Source organism: Schistocerca nitens, chromosome 10, assembly GCF_023898315.1.
Source record: "Schistocerca nitens isolate TAMUIC-IGC-003100 chromosome 10, iqSchNite1.1, whole genome shotgun sequence".
NCBI classification, from domain to species: Eukaryota; Metazoa; Arthropoda; class Insecta; order Orthoptera; family Acrididae; genus Schistocerca; species Schistocerca nitens.
The window spans coordinates 27507475-27514216 of record NC_064623.1 but is presented as its reverse complement, the minus strand read 5'-3'; the positions used below and the strand labels follow the sequence as shown (position 1 = coordinate 27514216).

At 38.7% G+C, this 6742-nt stretch overlaps 1 non-coding gene across 1 annotated transcript; it reads left to right on the top strand.

The window, feature by feature from the left end:
- The first annotated feature begins 1963 nt into the window (after positions 1 to 1963).
- Positions 1964 to 2038, top strand: Trnat-ugu (transfer RNA threonine (anticodon UGU)). Its single transcript has one exon. It is a non-coding gene; the product is annotated as a tRNA-Thr (tRNA).
- Positions 2039 to 6742: the final 4704 nt, after the last annotated feature.

The window sequence follows — 6742 nt, the reverse complement described above, 5'->3', positions numbered from 1 at the left end:
AATGAATGAAAGTTAAGTAACATTGCATTATGCAATTTCATTATTCCTTAATTAGAACAGAATGCAATAATTTCAGATGTTCCTTCCAATTAACCAATTCTATAGTTTGATGTATTGCTATTTCAAGACAGTATACATTTCATATCATTCACAAGTAGAGATTACTGGTGCAAACATTGCATTTATATTATGAATTTACTGTTAATTGGAATCTGAGTGATTGAGTGCCATAAATCAACTAAGAGTTGTTTTATCGAACTCTGCAGCAAACCTCCTAAACTGGTCTGTTACATATCAGTGCCAGGTCAGCGGTGAGAAGAAAATTGTCAGTGTTAATACACATGTGGTTCTAGAGTTAGCTTTTTGTCTTGTCTTTTGGTTGTATTTGAGGCTCATTAACTGATAAATTACAGCTTACTATGTCTTTACTAGTTTTAAGTTTCATTTTTTGATTATTTATTTATTTATTTAAAAACAAAGATGATGTGACTTACCATACGAAAGCGCTGGCAGGTCGATAGAAACACAAACAAACACATTCATACACACAAAATTCTAGCTTTCGCAACCAATGGTTGCTTCGTCAGGAAAGAGGGAAAGACGAAAGGATGTGGGTTTTAAGGGAGAGGGTAAGGAGTCATTCCAATCCCGGGAGCGGAAAGACTTACCTTAGGGGGAAAAAAGGACAGGTATACACTCGCGCGCACACACACACACACATCCATCCGCACATACACAGACACAAGCAGACAAGCAGATAATGTCTGCTTGTGTCTGTGTATGTGCGGATGGATATGTGTGTGTGTGTGCGAGTATATACCTGTCCTTTTTTCCCCCTAAGGTAAGTTTTTCCGCTCCCGGGATTGGAATGACTCCTTACCCTCTCCCTTAAAACCCACATCCTTTCATCTTTCCCTCTCCTTCCCTCTTTGCTGACGAAGCAACCATTGGTTATGAAAGCTAGAATTTTGTATGTATGAATGTGTTTGTTTGTGTTTCTATCGACCTGCCAGCGCTTTCGTATGATAAGTCACATCATCTTTGTTTTTAAATATATTTTTCCCGCGTGGAATGTTTCCCTATTATATTTATTTATTTATAACAGACAGAGGGCAAAGTAAAGAAGATACGAAATACACACAGGCAGTAGCAAGAAAAGTGTTCCTAAGAAAGAGAAACTTATTAACACTGAATATATGTTTAAATGTTAAACTCTTTTTTCTGGAAGAATTGTCTGGTGTGTGACCTTTTATGAAAATGAAATACAGACAATAAACAGACAGAATGGTAGAGAATATAAGATTTTGAAATTCGGTTGTACGGAAGAAAGCTGAAGTTTAGATGGATAGATCGAGTAAACAAATAAAGTGCTGCATTAATTTGGATGAAGATGGTGCTTTAAGGCACAACTTGAGTAATTGATATGATACATCCCACTGTATTGAAGAATAGTTAATTTAGTAATGGAGGTGAATGTGGGGAGTAAAAATAGTACGGGGAGACATTGGCTTTACCACAGTAAGCAGGTTCGAGCTTACGTAGGTTACCTATATATGACGGTAGTATCTGTTCCCGAAAGAACAGTTACCGTCGATGACCATGCTGCTTTGCTCGAAATGAAATGATAATTAAATAGACACCCTAGCTGCAAGCAGGCGTTGATACACTTCATTGGGGACATGTTGAAAATGTGTGCCCCGACCGGGACTCGAACCCGGGATCTCCTACTCATTATTCGTGGCAGATTAATCTACCAAGTCCCGTACGAGTTCGGGCATAGCGTGTGCACACGCTATGCCCAAACTCGTACGGGACTTGGTAGATTAATCTGCCACGAGTAATGAGTATGATGGGCAAACATCTATTAGGCGCACTACGAATGTAGTGTTGTGGACATGTTGGGAATGTGGATCTCACGGGGAGCGTGCAAGGGATATGTCCCTGCAGACGCACTATCCTCTGTGCCCGCGGTGGCTCAGATGGATAGAGCGTCTGCCATGTAAGCAGGAGATCCCGGGTTCGAGTCCCGGTCGGGGCACACATTTTCAACATGTCCCCAATGAAGTGTATCAACGCCTGCTTGCAGCTAGGGTGTCTATTTAATTATCATTACGTAGGTTACAATAGCTGGGCAAAAATGAACAGACTTGCGAAGGATAGATTTAAATGGAGAAGTACTGATAGCATCTTGCTAAGTTTGTAAGATTTTACTGGCATCATGCTAGGTTCGTAAGTTCTCACTGCACTGTTATCGGCATGATGTGAGAGTAGTCTTAATAATAATCTGAAATGTAGCTCTGAGTAAGATGACTTAAAAAGATGCATGGACCAATCTCAAATGCAGGCAGTGATGTGATGTGAATTTGGTGGCTTGTGTAGCGGCAAATGGCTGTGTACAGCACTCATGGCTGGCAGCTGGTTTAAATTTGTCTTCTGTGGAGATATGAGTTGCTGTCAATGCACCATGTGTGGTCAGCGAAGACACTGTCAATATTGCAACACGTACCCCAGTGACATCTTCTCATTGTGCATCTCTTAAGGAAGAAACCCTTAAGTTTTACTCCTATAGCCATGGGAATGACATTTCTTCAACCTTCACGGTAAATGATAACAGCCAAACAGTTGCAGGATAAAGATTTATGATCCTGCAACTGTTCAGCTGTTATCATTTACCGTGAAGATTTTTAACAGTTGGTGCTTCAGCCATGTTTAAAATTTTGACTTCTTCAACCAATATTTTGGCCGCAGAGATTCAAATTCTCCCCAGAGAGAGCCAAACCTTAACCTCCTTTGTTTTGATAATACTTCCACATCACAGTTCATCAGAGAACAATAAACTCTTTAATGCCAGTGACAGAATCACGGTGTAGCCCCACACAGTACAGAATCATCTGCACGAGTGAGCTCCACTGTACTTGGAAATTAAGTATATATTTCCCATTTTGCTTTTGGACCCTGATTTGATACCTTCACTGACTAAGTTAGATATACACATTTCTGTAACATTGTCATGTTTAACTTACACATTATTACATACTATTAATTATTACACGAAGTGTCAAATTAATTTGACGCAAGAAACATTGTGCTATGTTAAACAATAAAAACTTCTTTGTCTGTTTTATGTGATGGGTGGTTAAGTCACTATTTTTTCTGTTATATCACTTCACTTAAAATACATCAGTAAATGAAGAAATAAAATAAAGGGGGAATTTAAACTTTGTTATGGATATTTTATAATTACATAGTATTAACACTACATAGCCTAATAATGTATTTTCTTCATGTAGGTCCATTACATGGCAGGTCTTGTGCTTAAAGGGTTATGAAACAATAATGTTTGTATCTTCTTTGTATATTAAGTGCACCCTCTGTTTATTGTCATGTGTGAGGAACACTTTTTTGTAAGAAAACATCAGCATTTCTCATAGTCTTTCTCCTAATGGAGTGACACACACATGGAGAGGGATTCATGACACTATTGATGTACTCATCATTTTGTAAATAAGTGTAGTAACCATTTGCTTTCAGAATTTCCTATATTTAACTTCATATAGTCTGTACTGAAAAGTAATTTTCATTTAGAAAATGCATAACGCAAAGCTGCATTAATCTTTCTTTATTATTACTACTAGTTTCTGTACAGCTATTTCCATTCTTATTGATATTGAGATGATGTTATTTTACCAAAACTTGTAGTAATAATAAAGAAAGATTAATAGCTCATTGCGTCACTCATTTTCTAAAGTATGTTAGGGCTGTTGGACGTCAGCTGAAAAAAATGTAGGGTGATATTACACTACTACCTAGCAAGAAGTTGCTTAATTTAGCCTCATGAGTGCCAGTATTGATCAAGTAATCAGTCCATTGCTATTGCTTCACAATTACTGTACTTCCCCAGGCAGTGAATGTAATATATATGCAGGTGCCACATACAAATTACACTGTATCTCCATGTGAACTCTGTGCACAATCTTCGCATTTAAATTTTACCACTATATGTGACTTTCACTATTATACCACCAGCTCATAGAGTATGTAATTTAGTGAACCAAATACAAACACACTGAGTATCAGACCAGATTTGTGAGTGGTGGATTCAGAACTTCCTCGCACACGGAATTCACCAAATCATTTTTAACTGAACAAGATCAACAGATATGAAGGTAATTTCGAGAGTAGCACAAGGGAGTGTTAAAGGGCTGTTACTATTTTCAACACATATTAATGATCTAGTGGATAATCTTGGAGGCTGTTTGAAGATGAAGAGATGAGGATGGTTGCAATTCTAGAGGACTGTTTTGAAATGCAGAAAGACCCGCAGGGATTGGTAGCTGACACCCATTGTAAACAAAGACAGCATATTGCTAATAAATAGGTGAATAGATCCACTTCTGTATTGGTGAAAAGTAACTGGAAACTAAAATGACTGTAAAATTCCACCGTGACCTAAAATAGGATGACCGATTAAAACATATAGGATGACCGATTAAAACATATAGGAAAAGCAGATGCCAGGCTGATCCTCATTGTGGAAATCATAAACAAAAGTAGTTCGTCCTTAAAGAAGTGTCTTAAGACATTTGTTCAACCGATTCTCGAATTTTTTCTCTGTAGTCTGGGGTCCTTACCAAGTTGGATTAATAGAAGAGATGGATAAGTTGCAATGAAGAGTGGCTTGTTTCATCACAGAATTATTTAGTCGGCATGATGGTGTTAAGGAGATGCTGAGAAAACTCCAGTGGCAGATGCTATAGGAAGGATGCTGTGCATCACAGACATTTTCTGTTGGGATTTCAAGAGTTTACATTTGAGGAAGAGTTGGACAACGTATTACTACCTCTCATAAATGTCTTGCTAAATGACCTTGAAGGAGAGAAATTAGAGCTCATACAGAGATGTACGGAGTATTCATGTATGTAACAGGGAAGTGGGCAAGAGATAGTGACACTGGCTGCACACTGTCAGGTGGCTTGCGAAGTTCCAGTTCCAGTGAAAGAATCAGCAATAAGACTGGCAGTGTCTCCTCTTCTTGCATATTGTGCTGTTGAGATGGGACTATTTTCTCCAATTTCAGACCTGATGTTATTTGTGTCTCCCATAGATGCATGATTAAGAGTGCCTCTTATTCTTTGGTGTCATAGTCATTTGCCTGTCCTGAAACCATTCATGTGGAAAATGTAGTCCACTTAACCTATACTCCCAATCACCTGTACTATTTTGTACAGGAGCTGGACAAAAATATGGAAATGCCTTGAGAAATGCATGCTTGAAAATAAATACAGATGCCAGCCAGGCCAGCGGCTTGCATTGTCGTATTTGACCTCGAACGGCACCTGGGCGATGTCCTCAACATGTAGCAAATGGGTGTTGTGGTTAGAACGGTCTTCTGTGTAGTTCAAAATGGCTCTGAGCACGATGGGACTCAACATTGGAGGTCAGCAGTTCCCTAGAACTTAGAACTACTTAAACCTAACTAACCTAATGATGTCACACACATCCATGCCCGAGGCAGGATTCGAACCTGCAACCGTAGCAGTCGTGCGATTCCGGACTGAAGCGCCTAGAACCGCTCGCCCACCACAGCCGGCTTCTGTGTAGTTCTGAGTGCGTGATGTTAGACCTAAATGAATCTGAATGTGGGCTTGTTGGTGCCCATATGGTGGCACTTCCTTTATGGCTGGAGCCAAAGTGTTTGGTGTTTAAAGAAGCATCGTATCAAAGCTTTATAACCCATACAGGGAAAGTAGAAAAACACCATTAGCTAAGTCAGAATGTGGATGAAAATGTGTGCTGACTTGTGTGAACATTTGCGTGCCATCTGCTTTTGAAGAAGGGTGTAGTCAGAAAGCTGAACATTTCTAGCATTCTTGTTCATTATGCCAGTTTGCGACTCAGTGCCTGCTCTTTGTGGTGGGTAGGACTCTATTTTTTTTCCCATATTGTCATTATGAATGTGTATGTGTTTTTCTAAATCTGATGAGGTACAATGTCTGATAACTTAACCTTCTTTTAAATGTGCCTGTCTGCCACTGACTGTCACTTCTATATCATGGATAACAATCTATCCTGATTCATATTGCAGCTACCACTAATGATGGACAATTTATTTCATATATTGAGGACACTAGACATAACGTGCAGGTAAACAAACCAACTTTGAAAAAAGAGAAACTTTAATTTTAATTCTACTACCAAAGATGCCGTTCATCCAACGCATGCAATTATTGTATGAAGGTATTGATAAATATTGAGAATAATGACATTTATTAGGTCACAGGTAACAGTGTCCCCGAAAACTAATGGTGATTTACGAAACCAGGTTCTAAAAATTCAGTGATTTCAGAGGAGGAATGGGTGATAAGATATGCTTTAAAAAAATGAACTTATAACATTTGGAGAGTCCCAATTTTATACCTTACGCTTGTGTGTGGTTAGTTAAAAACTTTTTTCCAGGTTGACAAATTCCATATTGTTCAGAAGATGGAAATATACAGGGTGAGTCACTAACTATTGCCACCAAGACTAACCCTGAAAGTATGACAGGAGCTGAAAAGTTTGTGGGACAAACGTTGCATGAGACAATGAGTGCCATAATATGACATTGGTTTTTTGTTGCTAGGTGGGGTTGCTTCAGGGATATGAAGGTCAACTTTGTATTTTTAAATGGGATGCTATAGTTTGGTACTTATTTTCTGATGATTAGATTAGATTAGTTTTCGTTCCATAGATCCGTGCTGAG